Genomic DNA, 14,786 nt, shown 5'->3' with positions numbered 1-14,786 from the left:
CCTAATTGCCCTGAACAATTTCGACCTTTACTGGTTCGATCCATACTTTCTCGTGGTTTAACACGTGCCCCACTTGGCATTATTATAATTACGTCATATTTCCTTTATCCACATTTCTATTCTTGAGAATTTTGAATATGACCTTTTTCCTTGTAAAACCTCTAAGGTTATCCTTAAATCCTTCATCAGGTACACCCTAGGCACAGGGCATATCAAAATACCATTTACTATTACTAGAACCATTGTCTATAAACTTCTGAAAAATTTCTCCACTGATCCTTAAAGGTTGTTATTACCTTAATCCTTTCCAATTCATACTGTCAAATTTCATACTATCCCTATTAAGGGTGAAATGCCAACCTTTATGCATTCCCCTAGGATTCATTTTAAGTTACCGTTGTTCTATCCTTAATTCCACCTTTAAAAGGTACCTGCATCCTTCCATGGATAAATCAAGTCATATATCCCTAATAAGGGTGTCTTATTCCATCATTCCCACCTCGATAGTATATGTCTAATTTCACAATAACATCTGTATTCAAAATGGGGTCAATCAATATGGCCTCCATAAGATAACAATGGTTATCCGCTTGTCTTGCCTAATTTGGTAACGATAACAAGGATGTTCTGGAAGATATTGGTCGTGTTCAACGTGAACTTCTTCTTAATAATTCCTTATTTACTTTTGTTGTTTATCTCAACAGTCACCTCAATGTTGGGATATCTTTCATACCTGGCGTCTCCCTTTCTGGGTATCAAGCCACCGGTCTTACACTTCACATTCTTGAAGGTCACTTCCTTCATCCAATTTTCCTAATTTCTTACTTCCTTGTCTCCTCAGTCTATCCGCGTCTCATTATTTATCCTTCAAACTATCTCAAGGTTTCCTCAAATCCTCCCAACTTACAGGGGGGTAAACTATATATATCTCTTATGCCTTCCACCATCAACTTTAACTCATGGTGAATCACCCTCATCCTTATGAATGCATACTTTTCTATGTCTATTGCTACGAGTCTTTAGGGTTTCCTCATACCCAACTCCCTTATCATTCCTCAAACTCTATTGCCGTTATATTCCTTTCCACTTCAATTTCTTTTTATTTTCCTTTCTCTTATCATTATTTCATGAACCAACACAACATAAGCATTGATTTCAAACATCCCGTCATTCTGGAGTCGTGTCCTCAGAACGAATCTTGATAACTTTTACAACTTAGATTCATAATTCATCATACTCATCCACTTTTGTTCTAGCTCCAAAGCTTTTACACTATCTCCTTATCTTTGGGAATTACTTTCCCGAAAACAATTGACTGAACTTAAATCAGTTTATTATAATCTCTTGCTCCGTGCCTTCCTTGGTCTTTCACCAGTGGGTGGTCTCTCTCTTAGGAGGGTAAGTGACAAAAACACTCTTTTGTGATTCGTCAATCATTCAGAATCTCAAATGATTCCTATATTTCCTTTAGTCAGGCTCTTGCCTCGGCAGGGTCAGCTTGTTCCTTGGAACTCTGAGAGCTTAGCGACTTAAAGGTCATGAAAGAATTTCCTACCGCATTGTTTCCTCAAGGTGGTGGTTGGGGATAGTAGTCTAAGTTCTTTTTTTTTTTTTTAGATAGATCCATGAATTTCCGTATAGGAGTACCGTCTCGGGTCTCCTTTCCTTACTCGTCTTTCTGTTTCCTTAGTATGAAATGTGTCATCCTTCTCCCATACTTGGGGTTATCTTATACGTTAAAATCCTCATTTTCCACTTCATTATGTTATTGGTTCCTTCTATCTTGATGGCGTCCTCCCTGACTATCACATTCAGGGTTTGCCCTAATTCTTATTCCTCAAACTAGCTTTCATCTAAGATCTCATCTTTAAGCTCTTGAACATTTGGAACCCAAATTCTGTAGGACTACCTCATTATTCCCTTATCATCTTCCTCTGGCACCGTATGCTCTTTTCCAATAATTCGGTCTCTATTGCAATCTCAAACAGCTTTTCGGTACCGGCTCCGGTTACCTTCACTACTATTTCCAAAATCTCTTATAAACTCTCCCAAAGACATTATCATCTTGAGTCTCTCCTTTTTACTAAGGGCATCAGCCACCACATTGGCTTTCCCCGAATGATAAAGAATCTCCCAATCATTATTCTTGATTAGCTCTAACTGCCTCCTCTGGCATATGTTGAGCTCTTTCTACGTGAAAATGTACTAGAGCACTTATGGCTTAGGTAATTCTCGCACTTCTCTCCATACAAGTAGTGCCTCCAATCTTTAGGGTAAAACTATTGCCACGAGCCTAAGCTTATGGGCAGGGATATCGAATTTCATATTACCTTAATTGTCTTGACATGTACGCGATTACCTTACCGTGCTGCATAAGCACGCACCCTAAGCCTTTGTGCGAAGCGTCACTACACTTCACAAAATCTCCTTTTTCCATCCGGCAATGCCAGCATAAGGGCCATCACCAACCTCTGCTTCAGTTCTTGAAAGCTGTTCTCGCATTTCTCTGTCCATTCGAACTTCTCAGTCTTACGAGTAAGCCGCGTTAAAGGGGCTACTATCTTTACAACTTGAACGAACCTCCGGTAGTGACCGGCCAATCCTACCTCTGGTAGTCGACCAAACCATGGTCATCAATTCATCAGTGGTCCTTTATCAAATCCTGTCAGGATCCTCCATGGGATCCTCCTCAACAACTAACCCTTCTAGGACAACATCCTCAACCGCTAAATCCTCAATATCAACATCATCCGGTCCTGCATTAGGACACTCTATCGGATCCACAATCCGATCTCCAATTAGTAATAAAATATCATCGCGATGTTGCTCCTCAACCTCAGGGTTCGGAGTCCCGCTACCATATACGATAACGAACTACGCTCCTATTACGATATTTATAAGGGTTCCCATAAGGGTTTTAACTGTCAGTGCTACGTTAGGTAGCCCGACTATGAACTTGGCAAGAGTTCTTATTATCTTAGTTAACTTATTATCTTAACGTCCCATCATCTCTGAGGTTTATAACGCTTAGCTCTGATACCATTTCTGTAACACCCCCAAATCCGGGGTCGGGGATCCGGGTTGTCACGAGTTCCATTTCCCTTAATAACACCCAATCTTAATAATTACTCAACTACTTTGTACTGTGACCCCACAATAAACACACACACACCATATGCTATAGTCTCAGAGATGAACATCCAAAAATAACCACAAGTCATTTTATTCCACAATTATCTGCCAATACACCTTAAAAGGTTTTCTGAATAAATTTACATTTCTTTGCCATTATTACAATTCATAATTATACATAAATCTGGTACATTAGAAGTTGAAAGCCTAGCCTATTGGTAGTTCCTACCTCAGCTACGGCGGCATCAATGCTTCTAGAAAACTGCGGAACGTCTCCTAATCGCTTGCGAATCGGGAGCTTGGTCCTGTTCATCCTTTCTATCTGTTGTTGTGTGATGAAAGAAGAAAGCAAGGGTGAGCAGCAAGCCCACCAAAATAATATGTATAATGATTAATAGTATATGAGCCTTCTCTTAGTACTCATGAAAGTCTTGGTCAAAAGAAATGAACCAAGTTGATATCTTAATGCGATGAAGTCGCAAAATATTCAGTATATATATATATATACTTTTCAAAATCTTGGAAGTCCTCTTCCATGCATAATATACACAGAGTTCCAGTTTATAACTGTATAAAAATATCGTTGCAAGGTGATCTCATATATCTAACCTTGTCTCAACGTTTTTCTGAAAATCTTTGTCATGCATAAGATAATCATATACTAGATATAAGTTTAAAAGATGAAGTTACAAGATACCCCAATATACTTATATCTTTTCCAAATATTACTTGAACTACCACCGTTCAAGTTATAATCAGTTCAAAAGTTCATCACATAGATGAGACTACAAGACAAGATTTGAATAGATTCAATCTTTGAATATCATTATAAATAATGAAGTTACGAGATACTTCATTAAATCCCGATATATATATACACCTATATATATACATTTCATACACTCCTTGAAAACCTCTGTTATGAAAATTATAAACAGAGTTGCAATATCCAATGAATTTGGAAAGGAGAAAACCTTGGCATAAACCTGATATCTTGCTGATCAGACAAAGATACCAATAAGTAACCTTTTCTACTAGTAGATGGACGAATTCCCCACTGGTCATCACCCTGGCCGCATTAGGACCTATGCTGGACTGCCACTCAGCCACTTATGCATTTGATGGACTCCCACTGAGCCACTTACACTATCATGGACGCCCACTGAGCCCATGTTGCTTATGCTGACTCAATAGATGGACTTACTTCCCGAACGTTGGGTAAGTAATCAATTCATTTACCAAAACTGCAACCTTGTTGCGAATATAAAATACACCACAGAGCCGGATCCCTCAGGTTTTAAGCGAGTATTTAAATCCCCTTAAAAAGGAAGATCTTAAATATAAAAATGAGTTTTGGGATCCGCTCTAACTTTTAAAAATCATTTTGAAGACTCGAAAACACTTTAAAGAGTGTTTGGAATAAAGCTGATTTAATGAAGTAAATCAGTCCCCAGTATATTTAGAAAATGTCTGAATATTATTATTTAAATAATATTCCCATAAAAATAATCTTTATAAAAAGAATTGAAGTAGAAGTTTTGAAACTTATACTTGAAATGAATATGAAATATCCAAAGATATACCTATACGAAAGTACTATCTTTATTTGAATAATCGAAAATAAGTTTGATTATTGACACCTTATTCTTTAATAAAATAAAGAATATTATTAAGTAATAAGCGGAGTCATAATACCTCGAATGAATATTATAAATAATATTCATAAAATAAAGGAGTCATACATCCTCGAATGAATATCCAAGTAATATTCAATAATAATATAAAGGAGTCATAAGCCCTCGAATAATATTCGAAATAATATTCAATAATTAATATAAAGTTATCGAATAACCCTTATTCGATTAATAGTTTTGAAAACTATGACCATATATATATAAAAATATATATATTATACTCGGGAACATCGACTCCCGGTTTAGAAATAAGTTCACCTTTTGATCCCCTATACTAAGGGTAAATTCAAATACCGCTTATCTCTAGCATAGGTATTATGCAACTGTAAGCATTTTAACCAACAGATATATAATCCAAGAATATGAAACAGGCATGCATATATACCATATCAGCATGCTTCAATATATCGCAACATTTGCTAATAACAATCATGCACTATCACAAGATAATGCATATACATATATTTACATCACAACAACAGTATATCGGGTAGAAAACTTGCCTGAGCGACTTGGGGTGATAAAAGGCTCGGGACGAGTCTGGTAACCTATAAACAACAAGTAAGTTGGAATTAAACCAAAATCACTTGTAAATCTATACTTTAACTAACTTAGACTCTAACGCTAGTTTTGCGCTCACTGATTCGCTTAAGTCACTCGGGTACCCTCGGCTCCACCATTTTTAATAATTTAACCTTTACGAGTTTTAAAGCGATTCCTTCGCGGTGTCTTACCAACTGCCTAACACACTTACCATAAATGTTTCATACATTAATTAACCCTTTTTGGTCTTTAACCTATGTTTCAAAGTAAGGCGAGGGAAAAAGTTTCGTTCGCGAAACGCCGTTACTTGAAACGGTCGTTTCTCCTAAACCGTAAATCGGAATCGAACGAACTACATATCAAAACGAAGCTCGTAACATGAGCTATCTAAACATGGCAGTGGTCATAATCTAGCAGGGAGTCCTCGGGTCCAAATGTTATGAACAAAAGCAGTCTAAAGTAAATCGGGCATTACGACGGCTATGTTTACGCGATTACCAATATTTATACCACTCCAATTCTTTACCAATTCACTACAAACCACCCAACCATCATCAATACATCCAACACAACTTATATCAAGGCAAAGTCAGTCCATAATCTCAAGGTTTCCCAACTTATTCAACCACAACATGATCTACTAACCATAACTTAAGATTCATTAACCATTAACCAAGATTCATATCCAAAATCACCACAAATCTAACCAAAATATCTAACACACATGGATTTGCTATACATACATGGATATTTCTATATATACCTTAATCCATTCATAAACTTATCAAAACTCAAAGTTCAAACTATAAGTTAAAGGTGAAAGTTGTTTATACCTCCTTGAAGCTTCCTAACACAACCCAAGAGCTTTGAATGCCTAAAAGAACCTTGATCCTTGCTTGTATAACCTTAATCTTTCATAAAAATTCAAGAAAACTAAAGTTATTTCTTGAAGGTTACTATTCACCATCTTCTTCCTTGATTTATTGGAAGAGATTGTGAAGGAATTAGGAGCTTAAACTTATAGCATATCCATATCTATGTACAAGGAAGCTTAGATAATTACCTTGTGATTTAACAATGCTTGGAACTTGATTTTTGAAATTCTTGCCCTTGAAAAAGATGAAAAGCCGAGAGCAAGATGATGAGAATGAAATGATTTTGTGTTTTTTGATTTATTTGGCTTAGCTTGGTTGTTTTTTGTTTTGTTTTTGGTTAATTACCTTAATAACCTTATATTTGTGTGGTTATAAACCAACCACACCTCCTCCTTCCCTATGTCATGCTTACATCACATTGCTATGTCATCCTCCCTTCCTTGTCCTCTTCTCATTGGTTGGGTGACATCACTTCCTCTAATCCCTTTGCTTAACTTCCTAATTGTTTGCCTAATGACCGCTGATCTGTTATACGGTTCGCTTAACTTTCGTTTTCGTTTATCGTTTGAGGGATCATACCCGGGATCTTATTACTTAGGTTCCCTTAACCTTTCTCAATATATTATATTCCTTTTATGATCCTCTCTTATAATCCTTTAATTTAAATCCTTTTTATCCGGTTACCTTTTTCTCAATTCTTTCCGTATCTAGTGGATTTCCGGGAAAAATCAAAGTGTTCGGATTTGGATTCTGACGATCTTTACATACACTTATATCCCATATAAAGTACTAATAAAATCTCAGAATATCCATATCAGAACCCCTACATAGTGTGGCATGAAAAGTTTTTTTTTTTTTATTCAGCAAAAACACTATTCATAAGGGTTTCAAAAATTTCCCAAAAATTGGGGTTATTACAGTTAATTATAGTTAATATTTAATCAACAATTTTAAGTGTTATTATCTTAACATTGAGAAGTAGTCATACATTGGTGAGTGAGTTTAATTAGACAATAACTTAGTCTGAGTCTCTGAGGGAACGAACTAGAAAGTATTCTATATTACTTGCGAACGCGTATACTTGCGTGAATATTAGTGCATGTTTTCGCCCTAACAAGTTTTTGGCGCCGCTGCCGGGGACTCGGCATATTTGTTTAGTTTATGTACTTACCATCATTGGTCATTAGGACTCAGTGATTAGGACGTAGTAGTTAATTACTCTTTTCGGTTGTGTTTCAGGTACTTTAGCAAGCGTTTATGCAAACTCGTTCTCGTGCTCGCAAGAGGACCTTAGATACAGCTGAGGAGAAAGACGAAGTTCTTGATACTCCGGAGAAGTTAGATTTTGAGGATTCGGATTCAGGAACTGAGCAGAAAGAACCAGTAAACATGGGAGATCGTATTGTTCAAGCTGATCCAGCTCTTATGGATTTTTCTCGGCCTAAAATTGATGACATTCAGTCAAGCATCCTTCATCCGGCTATTCAAGCTAACACCTTTGAAATCAAGCCGGGCACTATTCAGATGGTGCAGAATTCTGTTTCTTTTGGAGGAGCGGCAACTGAAGACCCCAACATGCACATAAGGAATTTTGTCGAGATCTGCAGCACTTTTAAGTATAATGGCGTGACTGATGAGGCTATCAAGCTGAGTCTTTTTCCATTCTCACTGAGGGATAAAGCTAAAGACTGGTTACATTCTGAACCAGCTGGGTCCATCACTACGTGGCAAGATCTTGCGCAAAAGTTTCTGGTGAAGTTTTATCCAATGATAAAGACTGCTGCTATGAGGAGTGCTCTTACTCAGTTTGCGCAGCAACCTACAGAATCTATGTGCGAGGCTTGGGAACGCTACAAGGAAATGTTGAGAAAATGTCCATATCATGGAATGCCGGATTGGATGGTAATCACTGGTTTTTATAATGGTTTGGGGGCCCAATCTCGGCCCATGCTCGATGCAGCAGCTGGAGGCGCCTTATGGGCTAAACGCTATACTGAGGCGTATAATCTTATCGAGACGATGGCTGCAAATGAGCATCAAAACCCAACTCAGAGGATGACGTCAGGCAAGGTAGCAGGTATTCTGGAAGTTGATGCAGCCACAGCTATTGCAGCCCAGCTCCAAGCGCTATCAATGAAGGTTGATTCTTTGGCTACGTATGGAGTTAATCAAATAGCTATGGTTTGTGAGCTTTGTGCAGGTTCTCATGCTACGGATCAGTGTTCTCTTGTCAACGAATCTGTTCAGTATGTGAATAATTATCAGCGACAACAGCAGCCTGTGCCAGCGACCTATCATCCTAACAACAGAAATCATCCAAATTTCAGCTGGGGGAATAATCAGAATGCTATTCAGCCAACATATCAGCAAGGAGTAAGTAAACAGTTTAACCCACCTGGATTCCAGCAACCACAACAGTATGCTACAAGGCAATCATATCCTCAATAGGGAAGTGCAGCTGCACCTACTAGTGCTGATTTTGAGGAACTTAAGCTGTTGTGCAAGAGTCAGGCGGTTTCTATCAAGACCTTGGAAAATCAAATCGGTCAATTAGCCAATGCAGTGCTCAATCGTCAACCTGGCACTCTTCCCAGTGACACGGAAGTACCAGGCAGGAAGGAAGCTAAAAAGCAAGTCAAGGCTATTACCTTAAGGTCTGGAAAAGTAGCTGATGCTGAAAAGGCAAAAGAAGTCGAAGCTGAAGTTAGAGATGAAGAATCTAAGCAAAAGGAGAAAGTGGCGGAACCAAAGAAGACTACTGTTGAACACACTCTGCCTGAGGCTAATACAGGGGAGAAACAGCTCTATCCTCCACCACCTTTTCCTAAGAGATTGCAGCAACAAAAGCTGGATAGACAGTTCGGGAAGTTTCTGGAGGTGTTCAAGAAACTTCACGTCAATATACCTTTCGCTGAGGCGCTGGAACAAATGCCTAGTTATGCAAAGTTTATGAAGACTATTCTTTCAAGGAAGGTGAAACTGGATGACCTTGAAACCGTTGCTCTCACGGAAGAATGCAGCGCGGTTCTGCAACAAAAGTTACCACCAAAACTGAAAGATCCAGGAAGCTTCACCATTCCTTGCACCATTGGCAATCTAACTTTTGAAAAGTGCCTTTGTGATTTGGGAGCAAGCATTAATCTGATGCCGTTGTCGATCTTTAAAAAGCTGGATCTGCCTGATCTAAAACCCACATACATGTCGCTACAATTGGCGGACCGTTCCATTACTTACCCAAGGGGCATAGTTGAGGATGTGCTCGTCAAGGTGGATAAGCTCTTCTTTCCTGCAGATTTTGTTATTCTGGATTTTGAGGAAGATAAGAAGATTCCCATAATCTTGGGGAGGCCTTTCTTGGCTACTGGCCGTACCTTGATAGATGTGCAGAAAGGGGAACTTACTATGCGGGTCCAAGATCAGGATGTGACCTTCAACGTATTCAAGGCAATGAAATTCCCTACAGAAGATGAGGAGTGCTTAAAAATGGATGTGATTGATTCTGCGGTTACTTCGGAACTCGATCACATGCTAATGTCTGATGTATTGGAAAAGGCCTTAGTGGGGGATTTTGACAGCGATGATGAAGATAACAACGAGCAATTACAATATCTGAACGCTTCTCCCTGGAAGCGAAAGCTGGACATACCATTTGAATCTCTTGGTACTTCTGACCTCAAGAACGCTGAAGGGAAGCTCAAACCATCAATAGAGGAAGCACCTACCTTAGAGCTCAAACCATTACCTGAACACTTGAGGTATGCTTTTTTAGGTGATTCATCTACGTTACCTGTTATTATTTCAGCTGACCTTTCAGGTAGTGAGGAAGACAAGCTCTTAAGGATTTTGAGAGAATTCAAATCGGCTATAGGATGGACCATAGCAGACATCAAGGGGATAAGTCCTTCATATTGTATGCATAAAATTCTGTTAGAGGAAGGTAGTAAGCCAACTGTGGAACAGCAGCGAAGACTGAACCCGATCATGAAGGAGGTGGTGAAGAAAGAAATTCTGAAATGGCTAGATGCAGGCATCATTTATCCTATTTCTGACAGCTCGTGGGTGAGCCCCGTGCAATGTGTACCTAAGAAAGGAGGTATCACTGTGGTCGCAAATGAAAAGAATGAGCTCATCCCTACTCGAACAGTTACAGGATGGAGAGTATGCATGGATTATAGAAAATTGAACAAAGCCACAAGGAAGGATCACTTCCCTCTCCCATTCATTGATCAAATACTTGACAGATTGGCGGGACATGAGTATTTTTGTCTTCTGGATGGTTATTCCGGGTATAATCAGATTTGTATTGCACCAGAGGATCAGGAAAAGACTACCTTCACTTGTCCATTTGGCACATTTGCTTTTCGTAGAGTTTCGTTTGGGTTATGTGGCGCCCCGGCCACCTTTCAAAGATGTATGATGGCTATATTCTCTGACATGATTGGAAATAACGTCGAAGTGTTCATGGATGACTTCTCCGTCTTTGGACACTCATATGAAGAATGTTTGAATAATCTGCACGCCGTACTCAAAAGATGCGTGGAAACTAATTTGGTGCTTAATTGGGAGAAATGTCATTTTATGGTGCGTGAAGGCATTATCCTTGGGCATAAGGTCTCTAGCAAAGGTCTGGAGGTGGACAAGGCCAAGGTGGGAGTCATTGAAAATCTTCCCCCACCTTATTCGGTGAAAGAAATCCGTAGTTTTCTCGGTCATGCGGGTTTTTATCGGCGATTCATCAAGGATTTTTCAAAGATATCTAAGCCGTTGTGCAATTTACTTGAGAAAGATGTGCCTTTCAAATTTGATGATGAATGTTTGGCAGCATTCGAGACTCTCAAGGAGAGTTTGATCACGGCACCAGTTATTACAGTACCAGATTGGACAGAACCGTTTGAGATGATGTGTGATGCGAGTGACTATGCGGTAGGTGCAGTTCTGGGACAGCGCAAGAAAAATCTCTTCCATGTGGTCTACTATGCGAGTAAGACTTTAAATGGGGCCCAATTGAACTACACCACTACTGAGAAGGAGCTTTTGGCTATAGTCTTTGGCTTTGAGAAATTTCGATCTTATCTGCTTGGTACGAAAGTGACAGTTTTCACTGATCATGCAGCTATTCGCTATCTGGTTTCTAAGAAGGATTCAAAGCCGAGACTCATTCGTTGGGTGCTTTTACTTCAAGAATTTGAGTTAGAGATCAAAGATAGAAAAGGTACTGAGAATCAAGTAGCTGACCATCTCTCTAGGTTGGAGAATCCTGATTCTACTTCACAAGATAGGACGTTAATCAATGAATCTTTTCCGGATGAGCAGTTGTTTGCAATTCAGGAGGAAGAACCATGGTTTGCAGATATTGTAAACTATCTTGTCAGCAATATAATGCCGCTTAATTTGACATCCGCTCAAAAGAAGAAGTTTCTGCATGAGGTGAAGTGGTATATGTGGGATGAACCATATTTGTTTAGACAGGTAGCTGACCAGATCATCAGGAGATGTATCCCGTTCTGTGAGACGGAGGGGATATTACGAGACTGCCATTCCACGGTTTATGGTGGACACTATGGAGGTGAGAAGACGGCAGCTCGTATTCTGCAAGCAGGTTTTTTCTGGCCTACTTTGTTCAAGGATGCTCATCAGTTTGTTTTAAGGTGTGATCGTTGCCAAAGAGTGGGAAATTTGTCAAGGAAGGATGAGATGCCATTAAATGTGATGCTTGAAGTCGAGGTCTTTGACGTGTGGGGAATCGATTTCATGGGGCCTTTTATCTCGTCTTGTAATAATCAGTACATCTTGCTGGCAGTCGATTATGTCTCAAAATGGGTCGAAGTTAAAGCTTTACCGACAAATGATGCAAAGGTAGTACTAAATTTTCTTCATAAGCAAATTTTCACAAGGTTTGGAGTGCCTCGGGTAATCATAAGTGATGAAGGATCGCATTTTTGCAACCGTAAGTTCACTTCTATGATGCAGCGTTATAATGTGAATCATCGAGTAGCTACTGCCTATCATCCGCAAACAAATGGTCAAGCGGAAGTGTCTAACAGAGAGATAAAGCGCATTCTAGAGAAGGTTGTTTGTCCGTCAAGGAAGGATTGGTCTTTAAAGCTCGATGAAGCTGTTTGGGCTTACAGAACAGCATACAAAACTCCACTTGGGATGTCACCGTTTCAGTTGGTGTACGGTAAGGGATGTCATCTACCGGCGGAGCTTGAGCATAAGGCCTACTGGGCATTGAAGAAATTGAACCTGGATTTAGATGCAGCTGGTAAGAAAAGAATGCTTCAGCTTAATGAACTTGATGAATTTCGACTTCAAGCGTACGAGAATAACAAAATGTATAAGGAAAAGGTGAAGAGGTGGCACGATAGGAAGCTACATCCTAAGTTATTTGTGCCAGGGAAACAAGTTCTGTTATTCAACTCTCGGCTCCGACTTTTTCCTGGGAAGTTGAAATCAAGGTGGTCTGGACCTTTTATTATCAAAACTGTGTTTCCACATGGAGCGGTGGAAATTTTTGAGAATGATTCGGACCAAGAATTCAAGGTTAACGGTCATCTGTTGAAGCACTACTATGGGGACATGGCAAACCGAGAGGTGGTTAGTGCCATTTTGTTGACTACTTGAGAAAGGTACGGAACGTCAAGCTAATGACGAAAAAGAAAGCGCTGCGTGGGAGGCAACCCATGAATTGTTGTTACAGGACCCCTTAGAAGTTAATAACCTATCCAAAAACACAAAAAAATCAGAAAACAGGGGCTGAAAAAAAAAATTCCAGAGACCCTCTGCGCGCCCGCGCAGCTATGCTGAGCGCCCGCGCAGCTTGCTGCGCGCCCGCGTAGAAATGCTGAGCGGCCGCGCAGGGGTCGAGTTCCAGAAAATTTTTTACAGTTCAGAAAAAAAAAAAAAAAACACAAAAACCCATCACATCCCATAAACCCACAAATTCTTTTCCCATTACCCCATGATTTTATCCCTCAACCCCACTCCTAATCTAATTTAACCTACTCCACACCCTATATATACATACACATATCCCACATATCTCCCACAAACTTCCTACACTTAAACCCTCTCATAAACATCAAAAATCAGTTCTTACACACTTTTATTCACAAATCAATGGCACCCAAGAGAGCACGCACTATTGACAGCAGCAGCACAGTTCCTACTACTGATTCATGAAGGGGTACTGCTGCAAGGCCTCGGTTAACTGACAGAGCTGCGGAGGAGGAGTATACTAGGCTGTTGGGGAAGCCGATTCTGAAGGAGAGGGGGTTTTTACCATCAGGGAGGGATGGTGAGTTGTTGCCCATGATTGCAGAGAAGGGGTGGATAGCTTTTTGTGAGTCACCCGAAGCAGTACCGATGAGTGTTGTTCGCGAGTTCTACGCGAACGCGAAGGCTGAAAAGAATGGGTTTTCTTTAGTTCGTGGGCTGACGGTTGATTATCATCCTGCGGCGATTCGCCGTGTGATTGGACAGCGAGAGAGGAAGCCCGAGGAGGAGAACTGGAATGAAAAGACTGCTGAGGATTTTGACTTGGATTTGATTTGTGCGACTCTCTGTCGACCGGGCACAGTTTGGAACCGCAGTCCAGCCAATAATGAGTATCGTCACTTTCCGGCGATCGCCATGAATAGGTATGCCCGTGCATGGAATGCATTTATATGTGCTAATATTTTGCCTTCTTCACATGCACACGAGGTCACAGTTGAGAGAGCACAGTTGTTGTGGGGAATTCTGAATGAGGAATACTATGTGGACCTTGGTGAGTTTATCTACCAAGGAATTCTGAAGTTTTTGAGGGGAGCAAAGCATATGAACATCACTTATGCATCCACGGTTACGAAGCTATGCCGAGCAGTAGGAGTGAACTGGCCGGCTCATGAGCAGTTGCAGTTGCCAGCAGCTCCGATAGATTCTGGCACTCTGAATGGGATGCAGGAGTGGACCGGTGGTGAGCCTGAGGAGCATGGGTTGGGTTATCGTCTTCCAGGAGGACATCCAGCACGAGGTGCTACTATGGCTAGGCCAGGGCGTGGTGAGGCTGGTTCTTCGAGAGCTCAGGAGGGTGCTGGGATGGGTGATGCCCAGTATAGGAGGCTTTCACGACGGATGGATGCCATGTATGAGACGCAGAGCAGGTTTGCTCAGGAGCTCACCCTTGCGTTAGGGACTGCTTTTCGAGGCCTTGGAGCTGATATCCAGTGGCCAGTTTTTGGTGAGGACTCTGCATACCCGCCGCCTGATACTCCACCCACTGAGGGTGATGATGATGATGACTCCGAGTAGGTATACCCTGTGTTCCTTTCTACTACCTTCACTGGGGACAGTGAAGATTTTAAGTTTGGGGGTGGTAGTTAAGGAATATTTTGTGTGTGTCATATAGCTGCATATTCATGATAGTTAGTTCATATAGTTGCATAATTTTTGCCATATAGTTTTTTTTATATATAGCTTTATTTGTTTGATGCATATACCATGATCCCTTTTGCAATGATTTATCGACTGAATTGTGATATTGATGCGAGTGTAGTGATAG

General features: G+C 40.3%; 1 non-coding gene across 1 annotated transcript; it reads right to left on the bottom strand.

Annotated features, from left to right (window-relative positions):
• Positions 1 to 8,026: 8,026 nt before the first annotated feature.
• Positions 8,027 to 8,133, bottom strand: LOC141688177 (small nucleolar RNA R71). The gene has a single exon (XR_012561638.1). It is a non-coding gene; the product is annotated as a small nucleolar RNA R71 (small nucleolar RNA).
• Between the last annotated feature and the right edge of the window lie 6,653 nt (positions 8,134 to 14,786).

The sequence above is a fragment of the Apium graveolens genome, chromosome 9, assembly GCF_009905375.1.
Source record: "Apium graveolens cultivar Ventura chromosome 9, ASM990537v1, whole genome shotgun sequence".
Lineage (NCBI taxonomy): Eukaryota > Viridiplantae > Streptophyta > Magnoliopsida > Apiales > Apiaceae > Apium > Apium graveolens.
The sequence above is the reverse complement of the archived record's forward strand: the minus strand, read 5'-3'. Positions and strand labels throughout refer to the sequence as shown.